Source organism: Lipophrys pholis, assembly GCF_963383615.2.
Source record: "Lipophrys pholis genome assembly, chromosome: 22".
NCBI classification, from domain to species: Eukaryota; Metazoa; Chordata; class Actinopteri; order Blenniiformes; family Blenniidae; genus Lipophrys; species Lipophrys pholis.
This window is the reverse complement of record NC_137644.1, coordinates 5640238-5656243: the sequence shown is the minus strand read 5'-3', so window position 1 is coordinate 5656243 and position 16006 is coordinate 5640238. Positions and strand designations below refer to the sequence as shown.

The 16006-nt window shown below is 44.8% G+C and overlaps 1 protein-coding gene across 8 annotated transcripts in view; it reads right to left on the bottom strand.

The window, feature by feature from the left end:
* The window catches only part of celf2 (cugbp, Elav-like family member 2), a 235934-nt gene that overhangs the window by 147857 nt on the left and 72071 nt on the right, over positions 1 to 16006 (bottom strand). The gene's annotated exons all lie outside the window — the stretch shown is intronic.

The window sequence follows — 16006 nt, the reverse complement described above, 5'->3', positions numbered from 1 at the left end:
TCCTCCTCCTCCTCCGGTCCTGTGTGCAAAACCGCTCCGCAGCAGCGCAACTGTGCGAAGCGTTGGAGAAGCAGGTGTCGAGGCGCGGAGGCGTGGCCGCACAGCGCTGCAGCTGATCTTTAACCGTTCGGTCTCCTCAGCCAGAAAAACCTCCGAGCAGAGGAAGCTCCCCGACACCACTGATCTCACTGAAACCGGCCACGAGGAGTCGAGCGTGCCCGGAAATGCTGATCCACGCGCGTCCCTCCCTGCTCCTTCCCACCTCCCGAGTGCGCGGAGATGATGGAGCTCAGTTCTGTGCATCATTTTTCCCTCACATTTTAAAGAGTCAAACGATGATAAAAGATCAACAAATGAAGCAATAATGAATGAAAATGCTCAACTTTTTTTTTTTTTTTTTTGCATGTAATGACATCAACACACCCACAATCCAAACAGGATAACTTTTACATTTTCAATATTTTCTTCACTTTGAACTTCCTGTTGACCCACTTCAACTCTCCCAAAAAGCTTCAAATGCACTTTTCAGCCACAAATTTCATCTTAATGTCGACAAATTTATAATTTAAAGCTTTGAAACTGGTCACTTTGGTCAACATATGGCAGCAGCGTTAAATGGAAATTCAACTGACCCATGTCCCGTTGACCCAATTCAACCCTTCCGGAAGAAGCTTCAAATAAACTTTTTAACCTCTTTATGTCCATTAATATTCAGTTAATGGCTCCGTTTCTATTTGGATGTTCATTATATTAATTAAAGCAGCATAACGTTTTCATATTCCAATGATTTTTTTCATTTCAAAACTTTGAAATTGTTCATTCTGGTCGATGAGTAGCAGCACTGCTTTTGTCTTTTATAATATGTTTTGTTTGTTTATATCTTAAGCAGAAAAAACACGATTTTACTTAATCAATATAATATATACTCAATATATAATATTATATAATATATTCCTCTGTGATTTTATCTCGCTTCGTGGTTATTTCTAGTCCTCAAGTCCTCCAGAATGGAACATTTTAATATCTTTACGTGTGTTTAAGGCATTCAGAGACATTTTTTGACAATTCAACAGTTCAATTATTCCAAAAAGTATAAAAAATGAACAGAATCATTGGTACAAAATGATATGAACTATACCAGAACCTTGACAATACCAACAATAGAGTTAATGTTAGACCTTTTCTTCCTTTCCACCTCCAATTTGTTCCGATCTTCAACTTGTTTCCTCAAGAAAGATGATTTTTAGCTTCATTAACACTCATTCAACATTTGTAAAATGCCTCCAATGTTCATTACACTCATTTAAGGCTTTCTTACCCCATTACTTTTTATTTTTTCAGAGTTTTGAACCTTTGAAGTGAGCCGTTTTGCAGCAACAGGAGGCATACGGAGGCATACGGAGGCAGTGACCTCCAGGCTTCAGTTTGGTTTAATGCTCATTTTTATGTTAACTGCATCCCAATGAAAACAGTCCAATCCCTTTTGTGTGTTTCCTTCAGATTTCCTCTTTCTCCACATGAATATTTACTCTCCCCAAGACCTCCAGAGTAATGAAAGTGAATATAATTTGAGTATATTCCATTTGAGGAAACATATTAGAACCACTTCAAATAAAAAAAAAAATAATCTAAAGAGAGTTCGATTAATAATGGAGTAAATTGCAATAGAATTGTAGTTATTGTTTGATCTAGAGAAAATACTTTTTTATCATGTGTGCCACAAACTCTTTAGAGTTTGAATTTAAAGGTAATAATGGCACTATTCTCCCGGTCCGTCCCACTGCGGATGGATATGGTCTGAGTGTCGCCGCAGAACTAAACTTCCCGCTCTCGAAGCTTAAAATTCACTTTACTATACAAACATCTTCATCTTCATCTACATTAATCTTCATTTCACCTGCCGGCTACAAACTAGTGATTGGCTCAACTTTCAAGCATATTTGATAACGTTTAAAACAGGATGCATGAATACGTTTTGCTCTGTTGAACCTGAGTATTGCACATTTTTGCACTCGGATGAAGTTGCTGTCTGAAACCTGCTGGGCTCATCACTGTTGATGAAGCATCCTCAAAATCAAGTTTTACTGCCCCGCAAGGTCATTTTAACAATTTCTGCTGCGTGCAAGGGGATACTTGGGCCACCGGTGACATCTGTTCATGAGTGTCTCGCAGCACCATCTTCATTTATTTTAATGGTCACCGTGCTGCAGCCGCTGGAGCAGCAACACGCCGGGTTCACGTCGGGTGAAAACATTCGCCGCTCTGGCCAATCCCAACGCGAGAGCACTCATTAACTTCATTAAAGCTACGGCACAGATTTTTTTCTGAGCTGGGGACATTGTCTCGTTGTATTTATGTTGTGTAAAGGCCAGAAAAACCCAGTTTTCAGCTTGGTTACTGTATCGGATCGAGAATTGGCTCAACTTGATATGATCCCTAAACAAACATCGTTTCAGTTTACTTGGTCAGAAAACAAAAAAGTAATTATGACGGACACATTGTACCATCATGATTAAAAGCATAGAAGACACTTAGGGGTTTACCGATACCCATACCTGTATCGGTATCAGTGTCGGTACCGATACCGACATCGGTATCGGTCCAATGCTGCAGGGCTTACTCGTTAAAGATTCCCTATAAAAGCTGGCAAGTATTACGGAATGTCAGCAGCAGGAAGACAATAAAGTACAAGCGAGATTCTTTATTACTAATGAGAATGACAAAAGTAAGACAGACTGTAAATTATGTTCTGCTAAAATATTAAGAGGTGAAAGATAGTTCGTACAACACGAAATATATTGTGTGTAAATCCTTCACATATAGTATGAATAAGACTTTATGATTTTTAAGAAGTACTCGTATTGATACTCGGTATTGGCAAGTAGTTGAGAGTTAGTACTTGTACTTTAAAACAGTGGTATCGGTTCATCCCAGGCGCAATATCACACATGCTCGAGTGTGGCGACTTAATAAAAGCCGCTTTAGGTGATTTACAATCAAATCTGAGAGCGGTTCCACTACGCACGGGGGATCGCCCCACAATAATGAACATTTGCTGCAAATGTGCTGACTCGGACTTTCACGCCGTGTTAATTGCGTGGATGCAGCATGTCTCCCCCCCGGTGGAACCGGAGTGGGCTTAAATGTCCCCCCCCCGCCCGCCTGCCCGTGCAGGACTGCGAGCAGGTTGCCCCACTTCCTTCCTCAAACCTTCTTCCATCGGAGAAAAAAGAAAAGAGGAGAGGCACTCCAGTAAAATAATGAGCCTCTCTTAGACTGAGAGAGGCGGCTCTCTGGGGGAAGAGTACGAGTATCTGGGTCAATGGGAAGAAGGAAAAAAAAAAAAAGTGCTCAGTATGCACACATACAGCGGGGTAAGTGTATGGCGTAGGCGGGACTTGGCCCGCGGCGGCGCTCGCAGGGTCAGCTCGCATGTTTACTTGTAACAGCCGAGGTCACAGTATGGATGGGAACGGGTGATCCTACATGGGCGCCCGAGGGCGCGCGGCGTCCCGGGAGTGGGGACGGCGCTGCGTGTTTCACCGCACTTGACCTCTCTCGGAACAGAGGGGGGGGGGAGGGGGGTGGGGGTAGGGGGGGGGGGGGAGGTTGGCGTTACAGGACATTATATAACCAACTGCTGGATCATAATCGGCTGCGCTCCCGTCGCAGCCTTTCAAGCTCGGGCTTGAATCGAGGCTCACACAAAAAGTTGTTTCAGTCGACGGCTCACAACCCGAATCTGACACGTCTCCGAACTGACAACGACATCACACACACACACACACACGCACACACACACACACGCACACACACACACACACACACACACACACACACACACACACACACACACACACACACACACACACACACACACACACACACACACACACACACACACACACACACACACACACACACACACGCACGCGCACAAAACATGAAACGGAGGCGTCACAACAATGCGCGCGTCGTCTACTATACCGCTGCTTGTTCCCAACAGATTTTTGGATGCATTTTATCCGAGTTCTTTCTCTAAATAGCACCATAGACGTTCGCTCGGCTTTCTTCTCCGCCACTTTCAGGCTTCAGGTTCAAGATTCACTTCACAGAAACGACACCAATTCACGCAATTTTACTCCCATGCAATATTTACACCTACTCCATCTTAAGGGAAATGGGAGTTTGGCGCCTCCGCACTGTCGGACGAAGAGGGAAAGGAAAATCCATTCGTGACGCTCAAATGAAATTACACATGAAAGAAATCACCGGTCTTCTGCCTGTTAAGACGCGATGCCTCTGCTAATTGGTGGAGTTCACAGATTTCGGTTTTAAGTCGACGTTGGACATGTTGAAGTGGTTTGTAATTCCCAGTCGATGCACACTTTACATGCAGATTTGACATGTTATGCCCGTGCATGCGGAGGTTTATCCAAAGTGTATTCCCACAGTCCAAAAACATTGGGGATACTAAATGGTCATCGATTATCGCTGTGAATCGGTGTCAAACATGAGGCCTGAGGGCCAAAACTGTCCCACAAGAGGCTCCAATCTGCCAAATCACCAAACAAATGGTAAAAATCTCAAAGAAAAGATCGATTTGTTTGGGGACAAATTTCTTAAACAGTAGCGACAAAACACTAAGACCCGAGTTGAGATATCGGTGATGCTGCCATGAGTTTTTTTTGGACATTTCACTGTATTTTGTAAGTGAAGGTTCCATTAAAACTGGCATTATGTTGAGATCGTCGTCATTTTCGGTAGTAATTGTTTGTTTTTTTGTGAAAATATTGAGTTTTTCATCACCGACACGCTGCGCCACAACAAAGACAAACTTTAAAGTTTAGATGTCGTGGTTATTATGGCTTTATTTTACCGGTCCAAGTCACTTTTGCCAAACATTTCGATGCATTTCATGGTAAATTTCCAAATCAGAAAGATGGATGTCCTTTCATCCCAGTAACCAACACACCAGTCCATCGAGCTCAAACACACTTTGTCGGAGCTCCAACGTCATCGGTTTGTTGAGCTTGGCCGCTAAAAGCTCTCAGGAATTTCAGAAACAGATTGTCGTTTTGTATAAACTCAACTGATTTCCGAAAGTTTGACCATTAAAAACCTTCAAACTACTGGGTTAAGTTTGGTAAAAAACCAGGAAAAGTCCATTTTTGTGACTTAAAACTTAACATAGCTTCACTCAGGTTGTGCTCCAGATGATGAACGCTTCCTGCAATTGGACTCATATGTTCATGGTCTGATGGTTCAAGAAGGTCTGACTTGTTTTCAGAGTACTCCAGCTTCTTCAAAGAATCCAATCATACCGATCCAGGAAAAGTCAGGAAAAATAAACGCCCATTCAAGACATCGTGGGGTTAAAAATGTGCGTTTCACACAACAGCCTCCTCCTTTCTCCAGTCGAGTTTACATCCAGTAATTATTAGTTTGCTTTAAGAATCACGGTATCTACTAACAACCACTCTATTACGCCGCGGAAGCGCTCACATCACCACGAGACGTATTGATGTGATTGTTTGATGGAGGCTTGTAAATACCTGTCTTTAGCAGCTGCAGCGATGAAGAAAGGGGGGGGGGGGAAAACAACAAAAAAAAAACGCGTCGATGTGGAACGCATGTACGTCTGGTAAACAATCGCACAATCAAATCTCCTCATTTGCTTTGAATTCGCGGCAAATCTCTCCCTCCTGTTTGCCAAACAAAAAGCATCCATCCATTAATAAAACATGAACGCTCTCAATTTTCAATGTACTCAGTTGAAACCGACAGCCGACAGCCGAGTGTGGGGACATTGTTTTAATATGCAATTTGTGTAGCGGCTGTTTAATAATGCATTTAATGTGGTGCATATGTTTGCTCGCATGTGCGCAGTTATGTCCGCTCTGTGCGTGTGCGAGATTAATACTCTTTTAGGAGAGGGGGGGCCTCTTAAGAACTAATGCGTCTTTGACACTTAATGATGTTGCTGTCGCATCTTATGAGATTTGGTGGTTTTTATTAACGGCTACACATGATTTAGATGGGGGACAAAGTGAAATATGAATATCAACACGAAGGCTTCAAGTGCCTGAAAAGGGATGACTTGCCTCCTTCACATGGCTCATGTGACAGCGTCACGCTGTCGGTAATGTTCAGCGCGAGGTCTCATGCTAACCTCATGCCATCCATAAAATGGAGCCCTGCACAGATTGATAATGGATGTTTTGTCCCGAGACCTTGGGATGGTCTCCGGACGCGTACCGAGCCGTTTACGTCCACGAGGTCGGCGGGAACCGCGGTGAGCGAGCAATGCAGACAGGAGCAACCTGGAAACTCGCGTGGAGGTCGAGGGCAAAGAGTGTGCAAACAGCCGACGCGAAGGCGCCAAGGGGTGAAAATGGGATTTAAGTCATGAAGTGCAGCAGGCTGCAGTCCAAAGTTGTGCTCAATATATCACAGATTTATCGCAATCACCATGAAAATGTCCCTAGAAATACTCACATAATCAGTTGACGGCTGTGATTGTGACACACCTGCTGGCCACGGGGCAGGAGATGATTTAATGTGAATGTTGGTCGGCGGCGTCGGTGAAAGTCATCAAAGACGAAACTTTCATGAAATAAATAAAGAAGTCGTCCTTTGGCAGGAGGCGGAGACCTAACCGATACATCTGCTCGGTCACCGCCAAACCTCCCAATCTTGAGCCGCGGCCAAGTCCCCCCCCCCCCCCCCCCCCCCCACCCCCACCCCCGAGGAGAGTTCATGAAATTCAAACACCTTGTTGACGAAAGTCCAAACTGAGAAACTCACAAGAAGAGAAGGAGACGACGACTGCTTCATGTGCGCGAGGACAACGAACCAAGAACAAACGAGTAAACTAAGCCTCTTCTGGGAAGAACAAAGAAAGAAGCTTCAGTAAATGCCACCTGGGGGGGGGGGGGGGCAAGTGTGAACAAAGAAGGGTAAAATTTTCCCAATCCCTCCACTTCCAAAGAAATGCTGACACCTGAAACGCTTCCGAGTCGGGGCTTTTGCTGGGCCCGGTGGTCAGAGCGTTGTGTTGTATCTGTTATTTTTTTCTCCCTGTTGTTCTTGTTCTTTCCCACCTTCACCCTCCTCTATCGCTCCATCTCCTCACCCCGCGGCTCCCGTGTTCGCCGAGATCCGGCTGGTGGCAAGGTCTGCCTCTGCCCGAGCTTGTTCCCTCTGCTTTCTCGCCTCTGTCTGGTTATTTCTATCTTTCCTTCATCTCTCTCTCACCTCGGGCTGGGCGGGCTCAGCTGCCCAAACAATACAAATCGATCACTTAGGAGGAGGAGGAGGAGGAGGAGGAGGAGGAGGAGGAGGTGGAGGAGGAGGAGGAGGTGTGGTGGGGCCAGATAAAAGAAAGGAACTGAAACTGGGCAGTCTCACCGAGCAAATTAAAAAAAAGAAAAAAGCGATAATTCCAGCATCGGATACTGTAAACGATCGTCTTGGCCCGTCTTTGCTTCCATGCCTGCGTCTCGCCCAGAGGAGAGGATTGTGGGTAGGCTGATGGCGCCGGCTTTTCACACGTGAATATTTAATGAGGTGCTCATGAATAATTCAGAAAAGCAAGCAGCTGCGTTTGAGCTTAAGTGGACATGTGAGGAGCCCAAACCAGACAGACCCTGACTGCCACCGTTCATCCTCGCCGCTCAAAGACTGGAGGGGGGGGGGGGGGGGGGGGGACACTATTTTGATCAAACTATACATGCAGATGAATGAAGGGAAGTTAGCAGTGTCCTCAATGTGTCTATTGTCCTATTCTGTTGAGGACTGGATGCCAAATCAAAATGAAGATGGAGTGACTGGATGGATGGATGGATGGATGGATACTCCTCTCTCTAACACTCTCTGGCCGCCAGTCGCTGTTCAATCGTCAGATCCATTCCCGTTTTTTCACCCGCCGTCCTCCCTCCTCCATGTTCACGCTTTCATCCGTCTCATTTTCTCTCTCCCGTCTCTCTCTCTCTCGCTCTCCTCCTCCGCCGGTTTATTGGCCCTCGCTGGACTCTGCTCGGGACTCCATGTTCCAGTTATAACCTGAATCCCGGCTCCACCTGTGGGCCTGCAGCCTCCCGACACTCACTGACCCGTGTGCACACGCAGCCCGACGCGAAGCGCGCCGCCGTCCGACCGACGCTTCCGCTCGGCGGCTTTCATTCGGTCCGGTTCAAAACGTCTGTTTTTCATGGATTAACCACCCAGCGGTTCCTTCAATTGACAGATATGTGGAGTTTTCACTGTATTTACAGCCCGATGACACCGTCAGCACGTCAGAGTCCGACTTGTCGTACATAGGAGGTGTGAAGCTACTCACAGGTCTCATCATGTAGAAGTGGATGAAACCCTTTTACGACATACGACACACAAGAAACAAAAGAGAGTGTGATTGGCCCGCCGATTAAAAAATGTGCTACTTTTGTAGATTTTAGTCCAATTGTTTGTTGTTTTCTTTTGAATTGTGCTCATCCCTCCGGCTTCTGTAGCGATGCAAAGTTGCAGCGACAGAAGGCAAAAATACTTAGAAATATTTTGAATTAATACGCATTGAAGATCATCTGAATCGTATCTGTATCCGTGAGTAGTATTCGTGTTGTATCAGTATTCCACTGGCATCATTATCGCTTCAGTATCAGATCATAAATCTATTATTCTGGTACCAATTATCGGTCGCGTATCTCTGGAATTTGCATGATGGATGAATGGATGGATGAACAGATAGATGGATGAATGGATGGATATTGGTAGAAATGTTAAGGAAAGAGGTTGAGGGTGTATCCAACATTTTTATTTTGCCAACTCTTGAGACGCTACCATCTGAGAGAGGTGCTGGACCCATCGATCCACCCCAAACTCCTCTCCTCATGATCAACCCTGCTGACACACTTTGTTACAAATCCCTTTAAAAAAAACAAATGACCTATTCATTGTTGCCCTTTTCTACACAACCACAATATTGACCGTTATATTCTGTTATATATTCACACAACAGCAGTCAAAATATACGCCAACTTTAAATGAATAAATAAACCCAAAACATGAATTCTTCACCTATTCCAGGGCAGTGATTGAAATGCTTGGAAATGAACAATTTCAACTGTAGGCAGTAACTCAAGGATACTCTCAGACTTGATAATGCTGTCGACTTGAATGAGCGGTGTCACATGACATTTTTTACATTTATGAAATCAGTTGAACGGCAACAAGATGATTAAATTCAAACACGTTTCACAATTTATTGCAAACAAAATGAATGGAAATGGAAGAAACTTGTGACTACACCTCTGTAAAAAGCAAATGCAATTATTCCATTACATTATGTATGCTACGAAGACCCTAAAAGTGACCATTGAACAGACTTGGAAACCTGAATAGACTCATTCAGCGCATATTTGAAAATCGACATACTTTACTTTGGCGAGTTATGTGTGCACGGTACATATGTACAATGACAAAGTCCACATTATGTCCTGTTTTTCACCCATCTTTTTCAAGCAGCAGCAGCAGCGGAGCAGCAGAACATGAAGCTGTTCCCGTTATTAATCAATATCAGTTATTCTAGCCTTGTAAATGACTGAACACCAAGGATCAATTAAATAGAAATTGATCAGGCAGAGTCGGGCAACACGATATACCGCATATTTATCTCGATATCAACGGGGCGGAAATGCATAAATGAAGAAGAAGAAGAAGAAGAAGAAGAAGAAGAAGAAGAAGAAGAAGAAGAAGAAGAAGAAGAAGAAGAAGAAGAAGAAGAAGAAGAAGAAGAAGAAGAAGAAGAAGAAGAAGAAGAAGAAGAAGAATCGTACTTATTAAATCACCTTGGGGAAATGTCCTAACTTTAATGTTATTTAAAAAAAAATTTGTTCTATTTTCTCTTGACTCCAGTCTTGCAATTATGGTGACTATTTGTGTGTTTCTACACCTGGACACAAGTTTGCCCTCGACTGAAGAGCCCATTGAAAGTCACATAAAAGTCAAAAGTACAAAAATCACAGAAAAATGGCCAAACAAGTCCACAGAACGACTTTAACATCATCGGCATAGCTGTTCCCGTATGTTTCATATTCATCCCTTGTCATCCAACACTGATGCAGAATATATAACCCCGGTGTGGATCTGTGGCTTCAGGGCTGAAACTCCCACTTTAAAAGGTTAAAATAAAGTCCATCATATCCATCAGACCTCAACCGACACGTGTAAACTGGCCTCACCTCCACTCGCACACTCTGCGTTACAGGACACCGTGATCAGGTCCAACACCGCGGAGCAAACACCTCCTGACCTGCTCACTGACCCCGAGACACTAATGTCTGCACTGGTGGTTTCGACATGACATACGTGCAGGTCTTTCCATCGCTCTCTCGGTACAGACACCAACACACACACACACACACAGACGCACACACACAAACACACTCCCGTGTCCTCTGCCCCTGCGGAGGCCTCCCGGCTGCACCGCGCCGCTGTCTGCAAGCTTTAATAGACCGGACTGGACAACCTCACCGAGGTGGAGGCTCACACACGCTGACATGGAGGGAAAACCTGGCCTCTCCAAACACGCTCCACACAGAGCAGTCCTCCGGGTTCATCTCAGAACACTTTCTTTGAACTCACATCGAGTCAAGCGTTCAAGAGCATTACAAGCTAATGCATCACAACAATAACTTCTAAAGTAGTTCTCTTCACAGCGCGACAGAGCCTTGAGCTTCCACTAAAAGCCAACTGCCGGCCTTTCAGGTTGGAGTTGTATCTCGTCGTAGAGGTGATGCATGTCTTTACCATGCAGAACGGCAATGTCTCCTTGAGAAACTCTCACAAAGTTAATGGAGCAGAAACGCTGAACTTGGCCTCTTTTCAATGCACGAAAGGCAGAAAATGAATATAAAGAAAGCTGTATACTTTCTCATGCGGAACTTTTTAACATTTATGAATTGACTGTTCATGGTTCAGGCAAATGTGGGGTTTGATGCCAAAAGACTCAAAAGTGTAATGAAAACACCTGTGGATCAGAAGAGGGAAGAAATACAGGCCACAAATTTGATATGCAAGGAAAGCCTCAGGCTTCCACGACTTTTTCAAGCGAAAACCGACAACGGTGCACGGAGCCACTGGCAACGCAACTTGTTGAAAATGATACGACTCAGTCTCCATAGAAACGGGGAAAACGGAGGCAGTACAGTAGAACCTGTGAGGAGCGGACCCGGTAAGAACGACAGGCTGCACTGGACACGTCACTGTGCACGGACACATATTTACCTGTTAACACACTTTAATGAGCGGACAACCTGCCGAACGCGGACAACGGACAGGTTTTCCTGGTACATTTCAAGCTGATCAACACCAAAAAGGCCAAATATATTGGGCTGGACACGATTGGTCGAATATCCAAATGTTGTGGTGTCAGGAGATTAGTTTTGAGATGTGAATTATCGGAACCTCCCCGCAGCACGGTGCGGCACTGTTACTCCTCTCCGTTAGTTTCACTTTACCTTCACAGGCCCGTGGACCAAAACCGACGAAGAGGCTCCAATCTGGTCCCACCACCCAAGGTTCTTATATAGGATTTAAACAAGTTTTTCTTTTGACGTTTCATTGCATTTTGCACCAGACTGTCTCATTAAAATTGACTTTATGTTGAGATTGTAATCATTTTCAGTAGTAACTGGTTGATCTTGCAAAAATATAGAGGATTTCATCATGTATATTGTGACCACAACAAAGAAAAACCTTCATGTGTAAATTTAAAGGTTATTATAGCAGTATTTTACCAGTCTGGTCGACTCAGGTTTAAACTGGACTGTATGTGGTCCCTAACGTAAATGAAATCTTGTTTGATAATTATTTTGTATAAATTTTATATACATGTGTATATATGTATGTATATTGTATACATCTTTGTATTGGTTCAGTTATTTGCTTTTAAATAACCATAACATATTTGGTGTTTTGTTCATTCAATCTCAACTGGTCTTACAATTTGAAATGTTTTTTTTGTTTTTTTTCCATCAAAAAAACAATCGACCGATTAATCGATTATTAAATTGATCGGTAGTGGCAGCCCTAGTGCACATGCTCAGTAGATGGTCAATGAGAACATTGTTTCCGCTGTCACGTCACGACTCGCCGTCCTTATTCTCCTGGGACTTGGTAGTTTTAGAGTTGACTGTCACCCTGATAACAATCCAACTTGGCCGTCTGTCCACTAAAATGTCTGTGTTCATGACATCTCGAGATCCAATTCTTAGAATTTTCTGGCACCAGATTTCTGAATACGGTCGAATCAGCATTGGTTTGTCTGAATTAGAAATAGTCACCACAGAGTGTTTTTTTTTCTTCTCATAATTAGCCAGAAGATCTGAACAAACAAGAATATAACAACCTTTTTTCCGGATTGTCTTTTGTGTTGACTGTATTGTGGGTGTCAGGCACCAAGATTAAAGCACTTAAATGTTTCTTGAGGAAGCTTAGAAGTAGAGACAGATGCCCTTTCCTTGCTTCACAGTGTTACACTGCCAACTTTGCCCGGTTGGGATTTTATTTGACGCGTCAGAGAGAAGTGAACGGTTCCCCGAGCGCTCACTGTCACTCTTCAAGTCAATTAGAGTGACCCGCCACACCATCTGAAATCCATTCGACCACCCTGCTCTGGTTAAATGTGCGTAGGAGGCAATGTTTCATTACTCTTTAAAAGGGTTTAATAAACCTAAGAAATAAAAGAACAAAAAAAAATCTCTAATGGGGCATGTAATCCTGAGAGATGTCGGAGTTCTTTTGCCAAGGGGCTTGAAAGGAGTACATTTGTATGGTGCAGTAGAGACCAGAAAAAAAGGTGTATGACAATGAATGTTCTCCTGAGTCACACAGTAAAAAGCCCCTGAAGCTCCCAAGTTGTACACTGTGCAGCAGTTTCTCCTCTTGATGCAAATGGAGGATGGAGGGATATTCTCCGGCCACTCTAAACAGTGTCCGCTCCACCTGCAGTGCATCGGAGCGTGCTTCAACTGTAATTGGCCATCGCATTGGTGACAGAGAGAGGCCCTCCATTCATCACAGACCCCCCCCCCCCTCTATATTCGTCTCTCCCGGCCCCATCGTTGCCAACTCGGACCAATCTCTCTCCCTCACTTTCCAATTTCTCCCCCTCTCCCTCCTTCCCTGCACCTCTGTCTCCCTCCTCCCTTCCTCCCTCCTCCTCCCTTCCTCCCTCCTCCTCCCTCCCTGCTCCTTTTCCTCATTAAAGTGGGGCCCAGGCAGTAGCGGTCACTGCCTCTCATTTATTTTCATTTGAAACTGGTGCAGCTCCACTGATCCTCTGGGGCTGCAGGAGAGAGAGTAGGATGGTGTCATTCTGATAACAACCGAGACACACACACACACACACACACACACACACACACACACACACACACACACACACACACACACACACACACACACACACACACACGTAAAAATGAAGGAATATTACACATCTGCCTCGCACACAGCAAAGCGGGAAGACACTCACACACTTGAAAACACAAAGGGATGCGTATATGCATCCACCCGCAAATAGATGCACTTTCACACCCATTTCAATTCATTTCACGCACATATTCACACATTTCATGTACCTGCAAGCTCCTGTGCTCGGTTCCCTCCTTCCTCTCTCACATACGCTCCCCCCGCCCCCCCACCCCACCCCCACCCCCGGAGAAGGTGATGATAGCAGGGCGAGAATCAGGAGCCCGATAAACTGGCCACACTATTGTCACCTGTATGATTGCGAGTATCGATCCGGGCCCGGGTGTGCGGTGAACGTGTGTGCGCGGCGCGCCCTCTCGCCCGCCCTCACTTCCTGTACGTGTGTGTCCATGCATTGTATTAGAGTTGTGTCGAGAGCGGCCCTGCCTGACACTCTTTGATTGAAAAGGTGCTCGGCAGATTAAATCGTTGTAGCGGAGACAAGGTGTGCTCCCGTCGCCGGGGCTTCGACGGCTGGTTTAGCAGATTTGAGAAAAAGGCTGGAGGGAGGAATGGAGGAGGGGGAGGCGGAGGAGGGGGAGGAGGAGGAGAGGCTGCTTTACCGCCCATTGCCCCGGTCCGTCTGGGGAAATGAGAGTGGGAGGCAGTGACTCTAAAACCAGTGGTCATATCTATAATAGAAGACTAATATCCTTCACACCATTAGATAAGCACACAGTGGAGGGTGAAGGGGGGCAAACGAGGTTCAATATCAACTCTCAAATGCAAACATTTATCCTTCCATTCTTCTCTTCTCTTCTACGCACATCCAGGCAAAGCAATTCAGGTCGGCAGTTCACGAAATGCGAAAATGAAAAATCAACAAAGTTTCAAGTGAAAAAATTTATTGTTTTTGCACTTTTGTTTCAGAAAAGTTTTACGTTTCCACAGCAACCTTTTCAAAACGATGTCAGTTTTAGTAAAAGCAGGAGGGCTGAAAACAATGTAGTGAGGATGTTGGGCGCCGTTGCTTGTTTTGGAAATGAAACCACACATATGTATGCTAACAGAGAACAATCTGCTCTTAACGTGAACACTGGGAGAACACCGACGTTCTAGTGGACAGACGACCAAGTTGGACTGTTATCACGGAGACGGTCAACTATAAAACTACCAAGTCCAGGAGGAAATGGGTTAGTTTGTTCTGATTGTCCATCTACTGAGCATGTGCAGAAGAACTATTTATTTCGACCGTGGTGCACATCCGCAGTATTTCCGCAGCATTTCAGAAAAGTTGTGGCTTTGCTCCGTTTTCAAGAACGTACACCTTGGGAGCCGCACGCATAAAGTTGTGTTCTCAGTGGCTCCGACCAGCGTAGTTAGTAAACGGACCCCCAAGGTGCAACGAAAGTCAGAATACCGATCGGGAAAATATCATGCGTGCACATTTTGTAATATTATTAATAAATACATAAAAATATATACTATTGAGTTTATTATTTGAGCTGATATCCATGCATTATATGGGGGTGATTTCTTGTGCACGACGGGGAAAAGCTCTGATGACTCTGCCTACACCGCGGTGGTACTATATTCTAATGGAAAAAAATACCGAGGCTGAGTGGACTAGGGGCGAGTAGGGCTGAGTATGAGTAGGTACTAGTAGGTACTAGTGGAGAAGCGCCATAATTGGCTAAGCACAGGTTCTGAACCAGGAACGTCATAGTGTGAGGCAGCAGAGCTCACCACTGTGTCTCATCCCAAAAGCAAATGTTCACTGGTTAAAAAAGCCAATTTGTTTTTTCCACATACGGTACAAAAAATAATTATGACTGAAGCAGGATGTGATGTTCAAGCTGTGCCAACAACCCGTGCAGGTCCCAAGAGTTTGCCCGTTTTAAAGTCAGGATATTGGTTTGAAAGGAACAGACACCATCGATACGGCAAAGGAATATACGCCCTGATTTCTCCGCTGACAGAAACTCTGCAGGATGCACACAGAGCTTACTTTCCTGTTTAAACGTCTACAGAAGTGAAACGTGAGATTAGAAAAAACTGGCAGAACCAGAGCCCAGATGCTGGAATAAAGACACGGGAGTTTTAGGTCATCTCAACGTGGAGCGACGGACCCCAGACGTCTGCCACACGACGTCTGCTGTTCGACAAACCTCATAATGTTTCCCGCTCGGAGAGGCCGCTGGATGCGGAAACCGGTTAAAGCCACGTTTTTCCAACGGGAAATTGCAAATGAAGTGCACGCCTCAAAAGCAGTTTCCATTTGTCACCCAATGAAGCGTTCACCGATTCAGTCAGTAAATTACGGTGCTATAAATTACTACCGGCAAACATCAATGAAATATGTTGACTGGTTGTGAAACGAGTCAACCTCAGCACGACTGTTTTTTATGATCAGGTGCGCAGTGGAAGCTTGTTTCAATCTTTTATGCATCAGGAGGGGGAGTTCAGTCGGAGTGGGACCGGTTGGGTAAAACGCTGTAAAATGCATGAGTAATGGGAACTTTAGAATAAAAATGTG